The 14798-nt window shown below is 39.8% G+C and overlaps 1 long non-coding RNA gene across 1 annotated transcript; it reads right to left on the bottom strand.

The window, feature by feature from the left end:
• Window positions 1-9574: 9574 nt before the first annotated feature.
• LOC141408670 (uncharacterized) lies at window positions 9575-13616 on the bottom strand. The gene is made up of 2 exons (XR_012424793.1): window positions 13506-13616; window positions 9575-11720 (listed from the first exon to the last, which is right to left on the bottom strand). It is a non-coding gene; the product is annotated as an uncharacterized lncRNA (long non-coding RNA).
• Between the last annotated feature and the right edge of the window lie 1182 nt (window positions 13617-14798).

Here is a 14798-nt window from a genome sequence, read left to right on the forward strand (position 1 = left end):
ATTCTTCAGTCTTTTTTTCACACGTAACAACTCCATATTTCTAAGCACTCTCTTGTCTGGACTTTATTTTGTGCTGCGGGTGTGTTTCTATGCTATAAGATTACTTTAACTGCACTTTGAGTGAAGATACCTCAAGTCCCCAAAAAGCTGAAAAATTGTTGAAGAAGATGATGCAAAGAGAAATAATTAGCTTAAGAAATTTTCATTGTATCACATTTAATGCACAAATTATTGACTTTCAAAATGTTATCCATTACTTGTAAAAACTTGTTTTTATCATTTGATATATATTTACTAGCTATGAAAATGATTTGGGTATCATGGGTTCTGATGAAATTCATCATTTTTCCATTAAAATTAATGAAAATATTTTCCTTATGTAATGGCTTTTCATTTAGCAACAGACTTTTCAGAAATGAATTTAAATTGTTAAAGGAGGGATAGGTGTTGTGAAAATGGGAGGGTGATAGTCATGGAGACTTTTTTTAAAGATGGAAGATAGTTTAGTGCAATTGTATATCAAAGCAAAACAAAAACATGTTAAGAGAGAATGAAGATACAGAAGTCAGAAGGCATCACTGATAAAGTGATTTCTTGAGAAAGTAAAAAGGAAAGATGATCCAGAACACAGGTGCCTTGAACTAATGTGGAATGAAGGCAACTGTTCTCATAGAAACTCAGAGGAATGGAGGAAATAAAGGTTTCAGATTCAGATCAGTGGGTCAGGAAGAGGAAGGTTGATGCCCAAATTTACATGTTAACTTGACTGGGCTGTGGTGCCTAGCTATTTGGCAAACAAGTCTAGATATTGCTATGAAGGTATTTTTTAGATGTGCTATGCATTTAAATTAGTAGACTTTTCTGAATAAAGCAGATTACCCTCCATATGTGGGTGGGTCTCATCTAATCAGTTGAAGGCCTTAAAAGAAAAGATGGAGGTCTCTGGAAGAGGAAGGGATTCTGCCTCCAGACTGCCTTCAGGCTCAAGACTGCAACATCAGCCCCTAACCAGAATTTCCAGACTCCCAACCTGCCCTGCACATTTTGTACTTGCCAGCCTCATAATGGTGTGAGTCAATTTTTGAAAATAAATTAATCTCTAGATAGGTAGAGAGACATAAACATCATATAATATACGTAGGGCTAGGCATGGTGGCTCACGCCTGTAATCCCAACACTTTGGGAGGCTGAGGTGGGAGGCTCACTTGAGCCTAGGGTTTGAAACCAGCCCGAGCAACATAGTGAGACCTCATCTCTACAAAAAGTAAAAACTTAGCTGGGTATGGTGGCACACACCTAGAGTCCTATTTGGGAGGCTGAAGCGAGAAGATGGCTTGAGTCCAGGAGGTCAAGGCTACAATGAAACCATGATCATGCCAGTGCACCCCAGCCTAAGCAACAGAGCGAGACCCTGTCTCAAATATAAATACACACACACACACACACACACACACACACACATTGCATATACACATATTTATTGGTTCTGTTTTTCTGGAGAAGAAGGGGAAAAGAAGTTCAGGGAAGTTCAGGGAGAAATGCTTTCTGACCACTATTCCCTGGATGAAATCCTGGATGGCATCATCCACTGAGAGCTGATGGTGCTGCCGAGGGAGCATTAGGAAACTGGCAAACGTTTGCATAGTTATTGTGGACAAGCAGGAGGTTGCTAACTCAAAATGTGCAGAAACATTGTTAGTGCAATTTAGAGATACTGACGGCTCAGTGCTGGAACAGCAGGAGACCACCTCTATGGGGCCCCTGTTCCTGGAGTTATGTGTGGTTGCATAGATTCCGTATGAATATACAAGACTTGATTTTTGGTGGAGCATGGGGAAGGATCTGCTGTGTAGAACTGTTAATAAGAATTATATATATAAGAGAAAATAATACATTTTTTCATAAATGTATTTATTCATTTTCTATAATACAAATAAGAATGCATGTGATGGTTTATCCTTTCAAAATCCAGATATCCAAGTACCCATCTCCATATTCAACAGGTGATATTTTTGCCATATTCTCATCAGATCATTTGTTTTCAGAAGTAGACATAGCAAATATCATTGAAGCCTCAATATTGCTCCGTCTCTCCTCAGAAGTCACTAGCATCCATGCTTTCATAATTTATCGCCCAGGTATTTTATGCATAAGCAATATTTATAATTTTTTGACATTGCCATTTCCAATAAAAGAATAGAGAATTGTTTTTGAATGATTTTATTGTTTAAGTAAATGTCATCTTACTGTACAACAATTTGCTTTTCTCTCTACTTTTTAAGTTTTATCATGTTAATACATGTAACTGGAAAATGAGATTTTTTATTATTGTTTTTAAGAATAATTTATTTTACTTGAAAAATCTTTTTACAGCGAGTTTCTTCTTAAATTTTCATCTTAAATTACACCTTTCTAATTTAAATGAACAGTTTTTATATACTGATTGTATTAATTGAAATAAGAACAAAATGACCAACAAAGTTTTTTTTTAACTAAAACACACACACACACACACACACACACACAATTCTCTATTACAAATATTTTAACAAATGTAGTTTCCTAAAGCAAACATACATTGTCTCAAGTTTACAAGTCAACATTCTTGTAATCTCTACTAAACAAACTTTTATACATGACAGGAAAGTTCTTTGCCCTTTCAAGTAAATAGTCTTAGAGATCATTTCATGATAACTAAAGACAAAAGAAACATAGATAAATTTTATAATCATGGCAACTGGAATGTAAATATTCTGTAACCTCCTGCATTATCTTTTTCATCTAAACAAAGAATAAGGGCTAACCCAGTGTTTGGGATTCTCAAAAACACTATGCTAATAACCTCGTTGAAGTTTTTTGTTAGTATCAGTGAACCATGTGGCTTAGAGTTTCAACTATAATCTTAACTGAAGCTGATTCTAAGTATTTGAGGTAAATAATGTTCTATGATATAGAACATTAAAGAATCTATAGGCAGAATTTATAGCCATATAGCCACCAATTCATGTTAATTGTTCACAGTATTCCGTTATATAAAGATCCTACATTCTAATCTACTCTCTGGCAATAAGATTAGTTTATTTCTAGTTTTTAATTATCACAAGGAAACCCCCAAGAGCATTTATTTAAGCACATGCCTCTGAACTCACATGCAAGAGTCTCTCTGTGTTCCACATTAAGTGGAGCTGCTGGATCACCAGGGTAAAAAGAATGTGCATCTTTGATATGATACAAAGATCATATCTTTACTAGAAATTGTCAAAATTGTTTTTGAAGAAGTTGCACCAGCATAGCCTCTCACCGCTCCTGTGTGAGACTTCTGTCTTGTTTTTCCACATGCCACCTCATACTGGGAATTATGGGACTTTTAAGTTTCCACCAATCTGCTGGGTATAAATCCGTGCCTTTAATCTGTATTTCCCTGGTTACTGGTGAGACTATGCTTTGCTTTTGGATTTTGGATATGCTTTGTTGCCACGTTGGTTTCCTCTTCTGTGAATTGTTTGATCACATCGTTTGCAAATTTTCTCAAGGTCTTGTCTTTTCTTAAAAGGTTTGTAGGAATTCTTGATATATTCTGCATACAATTTCTTTTCAGTTTTATGTGTTGCAAAAATCACCTCCCAGTGTGTGGATTTAGTGCTACCATTTTAATTTGCACTTACCATTCTTCTTCTCCTCCTCCTCCTCCTCACTCTTATGTTTGCTCCATTCTTGCCTTCTGTTGTACTTATAACATTTATAAATATATACATATGTGAAAGGAAAATAAATCTTGGGATAAGCCAAAGGGAAAAGTCAAGCTGGAAACTGCTTAGGGCAAACCTTCCTCCCATTCTACTCCTAAAAAAGACAGCTACTAAAATTTTAAAAATCACATAACCTCCTTCACAATTTGTCTACAAGGAAATTCCTTACAGACAAAGGTCAAACAGAACTCAAAGTCATCCCTCTGCTCACTGAGATAAATGCATATCTGATTGCTTCCTTTGGAAAGGCTAATCAGAAACTCAAAAGAATGCAACCACTTGTCACTTATTATTTACCTATGACCTGGAAGCCCCCTCCCCACTTGGAGTTGTCCCACCTTTCTGGACCAAAACAATATATATCTTTACACATATTGATTGATGTCTCAAGTCTCCCTGAAAATGTATAAAACCAAGCTGTGCCCCGACCACCTTGGGCACATGTCATCAGGATGTCCTGAGGTTGTCACAGATGCGTGTCCTTAAACTTGGCAAAATAAACTTTCTTTTTTTTTGAGACGGAGTCTGCTCTGTCGCCCAGGCTGGAGTGCAGTGGCCGGATCTCAGCTCACTGCAAGCTCCACCTCCCGGGTTTACGCCATTCTCCTGCCTCAGCCTCCCGAGTAGCTGGGACTACAGGCGCCCGCCACCTCGCCCGGCTAGTTTTTTGTATTTTTTTTAGTAGAGACGGGGTTTCACCGTGTTAGCCAGGATGGTCTCGATCTCCTGACCTCGTGATCCGCCCGTCTCGGCCTCCCAAAGTGCTGGGATTACAGGCTTGAGCCACCGCGCCCGGCCTAAACTTTCTAAATTTATTGAGACCTGTCTCAGATATTTGAGGTTCACATATATATAGTCCATTTTTTTTTTCCTTTGGGGTTTTAAAGCTATACATAGTTTCTAGTCCTTTAATTATCACTCAATTTTTTTTTTACCTACATGCTTAGTTTTTCCAATAAAGTCTGGAGGAGTGGTTCTCAAAGCATAGACCCCAGAGCAGCAGCCTTAGCATCACCTGGGAATTATTAGAAATGCAGATTCTCAGGTCCCACCCCAGACCTAATGAATCAGAAACTCTATGGGTGGGCACACAACCTGTGCGTTCTAAGTGATTGTGATGCATGCCAAAGTTGGAGAAACACTGGTCTAGAAATACTTAAATATTTCTATCTACCTTTTCCTACCCAATCTCATAAGAACTCCCATCCCTACTCCACCCTCTTCCTCAGTATTCTTGCCTGGAATTTTGATGTCTGTGCTGTGTTTGTGTGTGGGGGTGTGGAAATAGTGTCAATGGTTAATTAAATAAAACAGCATTTCAAGAAGATCAGTTTCTCTTGGGGTTTTTGTTTTGTTTTGTTTTATCACAATCCTTGGATCTCTGTTAATGGTTCTTTCATTGAAGATCCTAAGTTGTTCAATTTTCCTAATGCATTTTTGAAAGTCTTTACATGGTCTTTATTTTTAAATCCTGGTTCATTCAGGTCTAGAATTCAAAGTTTGCAGTTATTGTCTGTCAGCACCTTAAAAATATTATTCTGTTGTAATGTGGTATCTGTTGCACATGAGAAGTCTGTTGTTCATCTAATCAGATCTGTTAGCAAGAATTCTGTCTTTCTCTTTTGTGTTTTTTTTTTTTTTTTTTTTTTTTTTTTTGAGACGGAGTCTCGCTCTGTCGCCCAGGCTGGAGTGCAGTGGCCGGATCTCAGCTCACTGCAAGCTCCGCCTCCCGGGTTTACGCCATTCTCCTGCCTCAGCCTCCCGAGTAGCTGGGACTACAGGCGCCCGCCACCTCGCCCGGCTAGTTTTTTGTATTTTTTAGTAGAGACGGGGTTTCACCATGTTAGCCAGGATGGTCTCGATCTCCTGACCTTGCGATCCGCCCGTCTCGGCCTCCCAAAGTGCTGGGATTACAGGCTTGAGCCACCGTGCCCGGCCTCTTTTGTGTTTTTTTTGTTGTTGTTCTTTTGTTTTGTTTTGTTTCAGACAGAGTCTCACTCTGTCGCCCAGGCTGGAGTGCAGTGATGCAATCTAGGCTCACTGCAACCTCCACCTCCTGAGTTCAAGCAATTTTGGTGCCTCAGCCTCCCGAGTAGGCATGATATGTTTTGGCTATGTGTCCCCAACCAAATCTCACCTTGAATTGTAATAATCCCCATGTGTCAAGGGCAGGGCCAGGTGGAGATAATTGAATCATAAGGGCAGTTTCCCCTGTACTGTTCTCATGGTAGTGAATAAGTCTCCTGAGATCTGATGGTTTTATAAATGGGAGTTCCCTCACACCCGCTCTCTTGCCTGCTGCCATGTAAGACGTGACTTTGCTCCTCCTTTGCCTTCCACCATGATTGTGAGGCCTCTCCAGGCATGTGAAACTGTAAGTCCATCAAACCTTTTTTTCTTTATAAATTACCCAGTCTCAGGTATTTCTTTATTTGCGGTGTGAGAACAGACTAATGCAAGCTGTGATTACAGGCATGCACCACCACACCCAGCTAATTTTTGTATTTTTAGTAGAGACAGGGTTTTGCCATGTTGGCCAGGCTGGTATCGAACTCCTGGCCTCAAGTGATCTGGCTGCTTCAGCCTCCCAAAGTGCTGGGATTACAGGTGTGAGCCACTGCGCCCAACCTTCTCCTGTGATTTTTAAAACTTTTGTCCTTAGTCTTGTTCTGCAATATTACCATATTGTGTCTACATGTGCATTTATTTCTATTTATCCTTTTCATTATTCTTTGTGCATTTTTAATTATAAGGATTTGTGAATTTCTTTAACTGTGAAAAGACTTCAGTTGTTCTTTCTTTGAATATTGTTTCTCCTTATCCTTTTTTCTCTTTATGTATGTATGTATGTATGTATATTTATAGAGATGAGGGTCTCACTATGTTGCCCAGACTGGTCCTGAACTTCTCAGCTCAAGTGATCCTCCTGACTCAGTCTCCCAAAGTGTTGGGATTACAGGCATAAGCCACTGTGTCTGGCCTGAATTTCTAATACAATTGTTCAGAGCCCTTTTTTCTTCAGCTATGTCATCCTAGAGTTGATCCAATCTATTGTGTTTTGTTTTTCACTTTCCAGATTTTTTTATGTACATGATATCCAGGCAGTTCTAATTTATATGTTACTGTTCTTATGTCCTTTCTGCCTATTTTTGTTTGGTTAATTCTTTTCCTTTTATTTTTTTCCAGTAGAGATGGGGCTCTCACTCAAACGCCCAAGCTGGTCTTGAACTCCTGGGCTGAAGCAACCCTCCATCCTCTCTGCCTCCCAAAATACTGGGATTACAGGAGTGAGCGACTACACCTGGTCCTTTTCCTTTTATTTACCACACTGATGATCCTAAACTCGTGTGTTTAAAGCCTCTTTTAAATCTTAATCTATTATTTTATTATTTTCTTTTTATTTATTTATTTATTTATTTTTTGAGATGGAGTCTCACTCTGTCGCCCAGGCTGGAGTGCAGTGGTCCAATCTTGGCTCACTGCAACCTCCGCTTCCTGGATTCAAGCAATTCTCCTGCCTCAGCCTCCAGAGTAGCTGGGATTACAGGCACCCGCCAGCACGCCTGGCTAATTTTTATGGTTTTTTATTCGAGATGGGCTTTGCAATGTTGGCCAGGCTGGTCCCGAACTCCTGGCCGCAAGTGATCCATCCACCTCAGCCTCCCAAAGTGTTGGGATTACAGCATGAGCCACCGCACCCAGCCCTATTCTGTTATTTTAATTATACATAAACTGAATTTGTCACAAATGTTGGCTGTCTCTCTTAGACTAGACTTCTTCACATGCTTTAGACTATGTACTTCAGCTCATCTTAGGTGACTTTTTTTTCTCTTTCATCCTTTCCAGCCAGTCTCCAGGTTTGGGGTTGTTTCTACCTGGCCTTTCAGAGCCCTCAACTTCTACTTCTAGTGGTGGCTCACGACTACCTCTCTCCCTCATACGCTGTGTGGTATTGCAGGTATTGATGATCTGCGAATGTGTGGGGCTTGCTTAAGATTTTGGTTGTGTGTTTCTTTCCTGGGCACAAAACTTCACAGAAGTGATAGCCCTAAGGAGCTTTCCAGACTCGGTTTTTAACCAGGGGAGCTTCATTCAATCCCCTAGTTTCAAGAAACTCCTGCTCCCTTTCAGACATAAAGCCCAGCAAGTCCCAGAACCAACCCCCAATGGGTTTGCTGTGTTTCTGATACGTGGAAATATTATTTATTATTGATATACCGAATGCTTTTATTTTCTATTTTTATACTTTCTATTTCTATACTTTCTATTTCTATTTTCTATTTCTATATGGAGCAAATATGGCATTTTGAAGAATAAATTTGTAACGCTACTGAACTGTATTAGTCAGTTCTTGCTCTACTATAAATAAATACCTGAGACTGGGTAATTTATAAAGACAAGAGGTGTAATTGGCTCACAGTTCCACAGGCTGTACAGAAAGCACAGTGGCATCTGTTCAACTTCTTGGGAGGCCTCAGGAAACTTACAATCATAGCAGAAGGTAAAAGGAGAACATCTCTTCACATGGCTAGAAAAGAAACAAGAGAGAGAAGGGGTACCTGCCACACACTTGAAAACAACCGTATCTCATGAGGACTCACTATGGGATGACAGCACCAAGGGACACGGTGTAAAACCATAAGAAACCACCCCCGTAATCCAATCACTTCCCAGCAGGCCCCACCTCCGACACAGGGGATTACATTTCCACATGAGATTTGAACAGGGACACAGATCCAAACCATATCATTGACACACAGATTCTGACAAGAAATTTGCTTTGTTATGTTTTTAGGGCCCCGGAAGGTAAACAGAATGATGCAGACTTCCCGTTTCTGGTCTGACATGTAAGAAGCTTGGAAGTCATCACTCTGTCCTAACAACAAGTAAAAAGCTGAACAAAATGAAAATCAATAACTTTTCTTAGATCTGTCAAGAGAAGTGAGGTCAGATCAAACTGCTGCCCTCAAAGCTGGAGAGACAGACAGCTGGTTACAGAGAATAATAACTTACCAGAGCAGAACTCCATGAGCAGAAACCTCCACGGGAAAGGTTAGGAAAACCTAAGCTGTAACTGAAGAGTTGCTGAAGCCTTGGTGTGGACAGGTCTGAGAGTTAAAAACTCCAGAGGGGCCATTCATAGGGGCAACTTCATGCTTTTGTGAGTTCTCCACGATCTCTAGGTTCTCACAATGAAGGCTGGAGAGAAATCCACTGAAACTTCCTGCAGGGGGAGGGGAAAGGGAGCCATTTTAAAATATGCCAGAGCATTCTGTGCATCTTAACGAGGTCTGCTCTCAAGAGTAGCTATTTTACCATTGCCTACCTTAATGGGTTATTTCAGAGCCTAACCAACCGGGAGTAAGGGAAAAACCCAGCTCCAGCCCCCTCTAGCCATCCTGTCCCACCTAAGGGGAAAGAGAGCACTGAAAAGCACTTAAGAGGTTCACAGCCCAGCCCAGGGGCACAGACTTCTTACACCACATTGCTAAAGGTCTATTTGCTGGAATTACTTTCACCCAGTATGTCATGTCTAGCTTTTAAGAAAAGATTAGAAGGTATACTAAAAGGCAAAAGACACAATTTGAAGACACTGCGGAAACCTCAGAACGAGACTCAGATATGGCAGAGATGTTGGAATTACTAGACGGAGGTTTCCCCCGCCTTCCCCGACAAGGTCTCATTCTGTCTCCCAGGCTGGAGTGCAGTGACACAATCACAGCTCACTGCAGCCTCAATTTCCTGGCCTGAAGCAATCTTCCCACCTGAGTTTCCCAAATAGCTGGCGCTACAAGTGTATGCCACATGGCAAGCTAATTTTTAAATTTTTGTACAGACAGGGTCTCACTATGTTGTCCAGACCGGTCTTGAACTCCGGGCCTCAAGCAATCTTCCTGCCTCAGCCTCCCAGAATGCTAGGATTACAGGCATGAGCCACTGTGCCAAGCCCAGATCATGATGTGAAACAACTATGACTATGTTAAGGACTTTAATTTAAAAAGCAGAAAACATGCAAAGACATATGGGTAAAATAAGCAGAAAGATGGTTACTCTAAGAATCAAAAATAAATGCTAGAGATCAAGAGTACTGTAACAGAAATGAAGAATGTCTTTGATGGTCTCAAGAGTAGACTAGACATGGCTAAGGAAAGAATCTCTGAGCTTGAGAATACGATAGTAGAAACTTCCAAATCTGAAGAGGAAAGAAAGAAAACACTGAAAAAACAGGACAGAATATCCAAGAACTATGGAACAACTACAAACGGTATAACATATGCATAATAGGAACACCAGAAGCAGAATGATGTATAATAATCATGTTCACATATATAATCAATTTAATGTTATCTTCTAAGTTCTCCTGGAAGTTAAGACAATTACCCTCACTGTAATTCTATGTGAAATTTCTTCATAACTAGGTTATAAGCTTCACCAGAAAAGCAACTTTGAAGTCCCACTTCATATGCAGCAATGGATAGACCATGTGGACTCACATTTTAAAGTACTTTCAGTAAGGTCTAAACAAGTGGTTGCAAACTCTCAGCACACATGCCATGGTTGATCTATGTAATTGTTTGCTGTATTCTATCCCACCATACTATGACAGTACCTCATGTTCCTTCTCAACACAACACACTAGGCAGTCATTTCCAATTTTCTTGAGTTAGCCCACAAAATACATTCTGCTTACCAATATTTCCTATGTGGCAACTTCCTTCTACAAAACATTAATTTGTGAAAAACAAAAAAAGGATTAATAGGGTCACATGAATTTGGAAACACTGAATCAAAATTACACACATTCTTCTTTTAACTTTGAGACTTCATAATATACATGATATGTCTATTTTCTAAACTTTCTAAACCAGGAAGGGGCAGCCTGTAAAACGCATGCCCTGGAGCATACTTTGACAAATATTATTCCAGAACATTCATGGAGACATTATTTACGGTAAAGTAGAGGAGTTTGGGAAGGGTGCCAAATGTTTTTAGGTTAGTGCTATAGTACAGGGGTTTTCAGATTTTCTCCACCAAGGCCAGATGCTAAATATTTTGGACTTTCCAATCCATAAATTCTCTTTCACAGCTACTCATCTCTGCTGTTACAGCACAAAAGCCATAGTCAATCCTGGGTGTGGCTGTATTCCAATAAAATTTTGTTTACAAAAAGAGGAATGTGGGTTGTAGTTTGCCAACCTCTGCTACAAAGAATAATAATGATGCTTTGTCATAAAACATTTGTATTCAACAAATACTGAGTAGCTACTGTGTGTTTTTTGGTTCCGTAAATATTGTTGGATGCGTGAATACAGTAGTCACCTCTTATATGTGGGTTATATATCCCAAGGCCCCCAGTGGATGCCTGAAACCACGGAGAGGACTGAACCCTGTATATGCTGTTTTTTCCATCTAATAACCAAGATGGTGATTGTGACTAGCAGGTGGGTAGCATAGTAGGTAGTGTATATAGCGTGAATACATTGCACAAAAGGGTAAGTCCTATCCCAGAAGGATAGCATGACATTTCTTCACACTACTCATAATGGCATGCAATTTAAAACTTACAAATTTTTTACTTCTGGAATTTTCCATTTAATATTGTCAGACCAAGGGTGATCATTGGTAACCGAAACCACAGAAAACAAAACAACTGATAGAGGGGGGTTACTGTAGATGAAATCAGTGTTTGGGGGAGAGACCAAGGTGTTTAAGGCACAGACACTGTTCCAAGTCCTAAACCTTTACAGTTGACATTTACTTACAGTTTTTTTGCTTGGCTTTTGGTAAAATTATTATTTTTGCATCACCATTCCACAGAGGAGGGAACTGAGACTCAGACTTCCTTTGGTGGCCATGCCAGAGGTGGCATCAAGGAATACAGGATGCATACACACACCACCAGTATAGCTTTTCTAAGTCACTGATGCTTTGTGTGTCAGCTTGACATTGCCCCAACTTATGGTGTGAGTCCTACAAATACTAAAACCACAATAAAAACATCACAGAAAAACAACTAATTTGCTTTAGATAATCCAACCCTGCATTTGGGATCTATTCTTGAGTTGTTCAAAGAAATCGATTACATCTTTTTCCCACATCCAGTTTTCTAGTCCTCTGCTGAACTTAAAACCTGGCCAGTAGCAAGGAAAGATAAAGGCACCCTTTGTTTTTTTCAATATTTTGTTTTGAAACCCTGATGGAAAAGCTTTATTTAGATCTGGCTAGCCTTTATCCTGCAAAACTTTCCAAACAAAGGCTTCGTGGCTTGGAGTTTTTCCAGGTCCTGTTGATTCCTGTAAATCAAGTTAACCCAAGGCAAGTTTGGGCTTTGTTCAAATCCCTACCACCCTCCACTTCCATGCCTGTTTCCCATGCCAGCTGTTTAGACTACAGCATTCTGATATCCGCAACCCACAGTTAGGTTAGGCTATGTTCTTGTGCAGCAAAAGAGAATCCCAAGATGACAAGTATTTAGCATCTGACAACTACAGAATCAGGGAAAGGGAAGCAATTTATAATGAAAAGGAGATGGGTGCCCCCATGTTTACTTTCACAAGCTCTGTTGCACCATCCTTTCTAATTGTAACCTTTTGGAATAGGTGCTAGAAATTAGCCTATTTCTAACAAAAGAAGACATTGAAGCCCCTCTTACCCACCCCCCTGCAACCCTATAGCACAATATACTAAATTGCTGATGTGAAACAATTACCACTGTGGCCAGACATAGGGCTCCAATTCAAAAAAGGGCTGTGTCCCTTGAAATTCCTTAGGCTTGGCTGCCCTGCTGGCCACAGAACCAGCCACCGGAATGTTTAATAGACCAAATGCTCTCTGCCTAAACCATTTGTTTCTCTTCCTAGAATTCCTACGGGAAATTTTCTTATGAAACAGATCTGAGAGTCAGTATGTACAAAGAGCTTCCTTTTGAACAACTGTCTTCCACTCCCCTATGCCCAGCCAGATCGGATGAAAGCAAAAAATGTTCTCAGACTGCACAAGCAAAATTGGGCCTCATAAAGGCTTATAAGAGTTTAAAAAAAAAAAAAAGTGGGAGCCATTCTTCAATTGGTTCAAACGTCTGATCCAAATGAAAGCAAATTCCTAGCATTCCCCTTTAGCTGGCATCATTCAGTATAGCCAGTTCTCAAAGTATTGCTACAACATCCGCCAACAGGGATTGTCACCACTCATAAACATCTGTGGATTTAACTCACCCCAGAGCTCTGAAGAGTGGGAAATCCAGGCATTTGTTATTTCTGCAGAACAAACTAACCTTGACCCAACAAGGGACAAAAACAAGGCAAAGCAAAATTAAATGACAAGAGCTAGGTGTGACTGATGGAAGGCAGAATATAGAGATGGGGAGAGGATTTGTTTTTGGGAATGTGTAATATCCAGTAAAGAACACCTGACTGGCTTTAACAGCCATGTCTACTAAGCACAATTTTTTACTTACTAAAAACTCTAGTTTGGGGGCTTATCCTGTGTTTGTTTTCTCCTGCCACATCAAAGAATAACACACTCGACCATGGCTTGTCACATGTGACTTGCATTAACTAGTCGTTCAATCTGTAAACATGACACTCTAGAACTAGATGTTTTCTGAGATCCTCCGGCACTACAATTCTAGGAATGATTTTTATCTTTAGAGTTTCAGAAAATGGTATGGCATCTTTTCCCTTCCCTAGGATTAAGAAAAATAATTCACAGATATTAAAGCAGACCCAGTTTTACCTACGAAGGAAAAATACCTACCATTGTCTGATGGAGATACATACACCAGTTTGAGTTATTGGGGGCAAAATCCACAAGACTTCATTTTTCCCCTTCCCACAGCACTGGCTTCTTGGGCATTTCACACCTCCTTCAGGGGATAACAAAGACTATGAGAAAAGTCAAGACTCAAACCAGTTTTCACACAGTATCTGTTAGGAATGCTAAAAATAAGCTAGGTAGCAAAGAGTAGTCACAATTAAGGTTGAAGTTTAACTGTAAATTTCAATTACCATATTTCTGTAAAATTTAATTTTTATATTTCAGCAATACTAAGACACATTTTTTTTCACATTTAACATCTCTGAAATTGGAATGCAGTGTTACATTCCAGGGAGTTGCATTTTACAATTCCTGTCATCGAGGCACCATCATGATGTAGTTGCCATTGCTGAGGTATGTACAGCATTGGTCACACCTGTTCATACGAATGTCGTCATCTCTATTGAATGATGTACAACCTGGTTGCTATGGTTTGAATGTCCCCTCCAAAACTCATGTTGAAACTTAATGTGGCATATTGAGAGGTGGGACCTTTAAGAGGTGATTGGACCGTGAGCCAGCATGTTACCACACTCAGTCCCCTCACCAAGTGATGCCCTGCATGACCACACAACTCTTCGGAGTCCTCACCAGCAAGAAGGCCCTCACCAGATACAGCCCCTCAATCTTGGCCTTCCCAGCCTCCATAACCATAAGAAATAAATTCCTTTTCTTTATAAACTACTCAGTTTCAGATATTCTGTTATAAGCAACAGAAAATGGACTAATATATCAGTACTACAGCATTGAATTTAACTATGATCTGACATTTAGATAAAAGATTTCAAGAATGTGGAAAGACACAGAAAACAGAGCAAAGGGGTATAAATTTGACATAAGAGAAATAAACAGTGTATTTTGTATGTACAAAGACATAAAAACTGAGCAGAATATACTCACTGTAGGAGAAGAAGAATGACTATGCTTCCATATTTTCTTATAAAGGAATAACAAGTGCTTTACAGGAGCTAAAAAAGAAGATGTTCACAAGAAGATGATGTCATAGTTTGTTACTGAAGTGTGTGCAAAATGACTGCTTATCACAAGGCAAGGAAGGCAACTGGGGCAGGACAAATTGCCAAATCCCCTGGAAGAGCTGAGAGACATTTCAAAGCAGTCAGAGGTTGCTGTGATCAATTCATATAAAGTTGTTTTTTGTTCTTCTCTTAGTAATGTATAAAATAATGGTGAGACTTGCAATTGATGGAATCTTGGGGTTGATGGGCTCTATCT

Source organism: Macaca fascicularis, chromosome 15 (assembly GCF_037993035.2).
Source record: "Macaca fascicularis isolate 582-1 chromosome 15, T2T-MFA8v1.1".
Taxonomy (NCBI): Eukaryota; Metazoa; Chordata; class Mammalia; order Primates; family Cercopithecidae; genus Macaca; species Macaca fascicularis.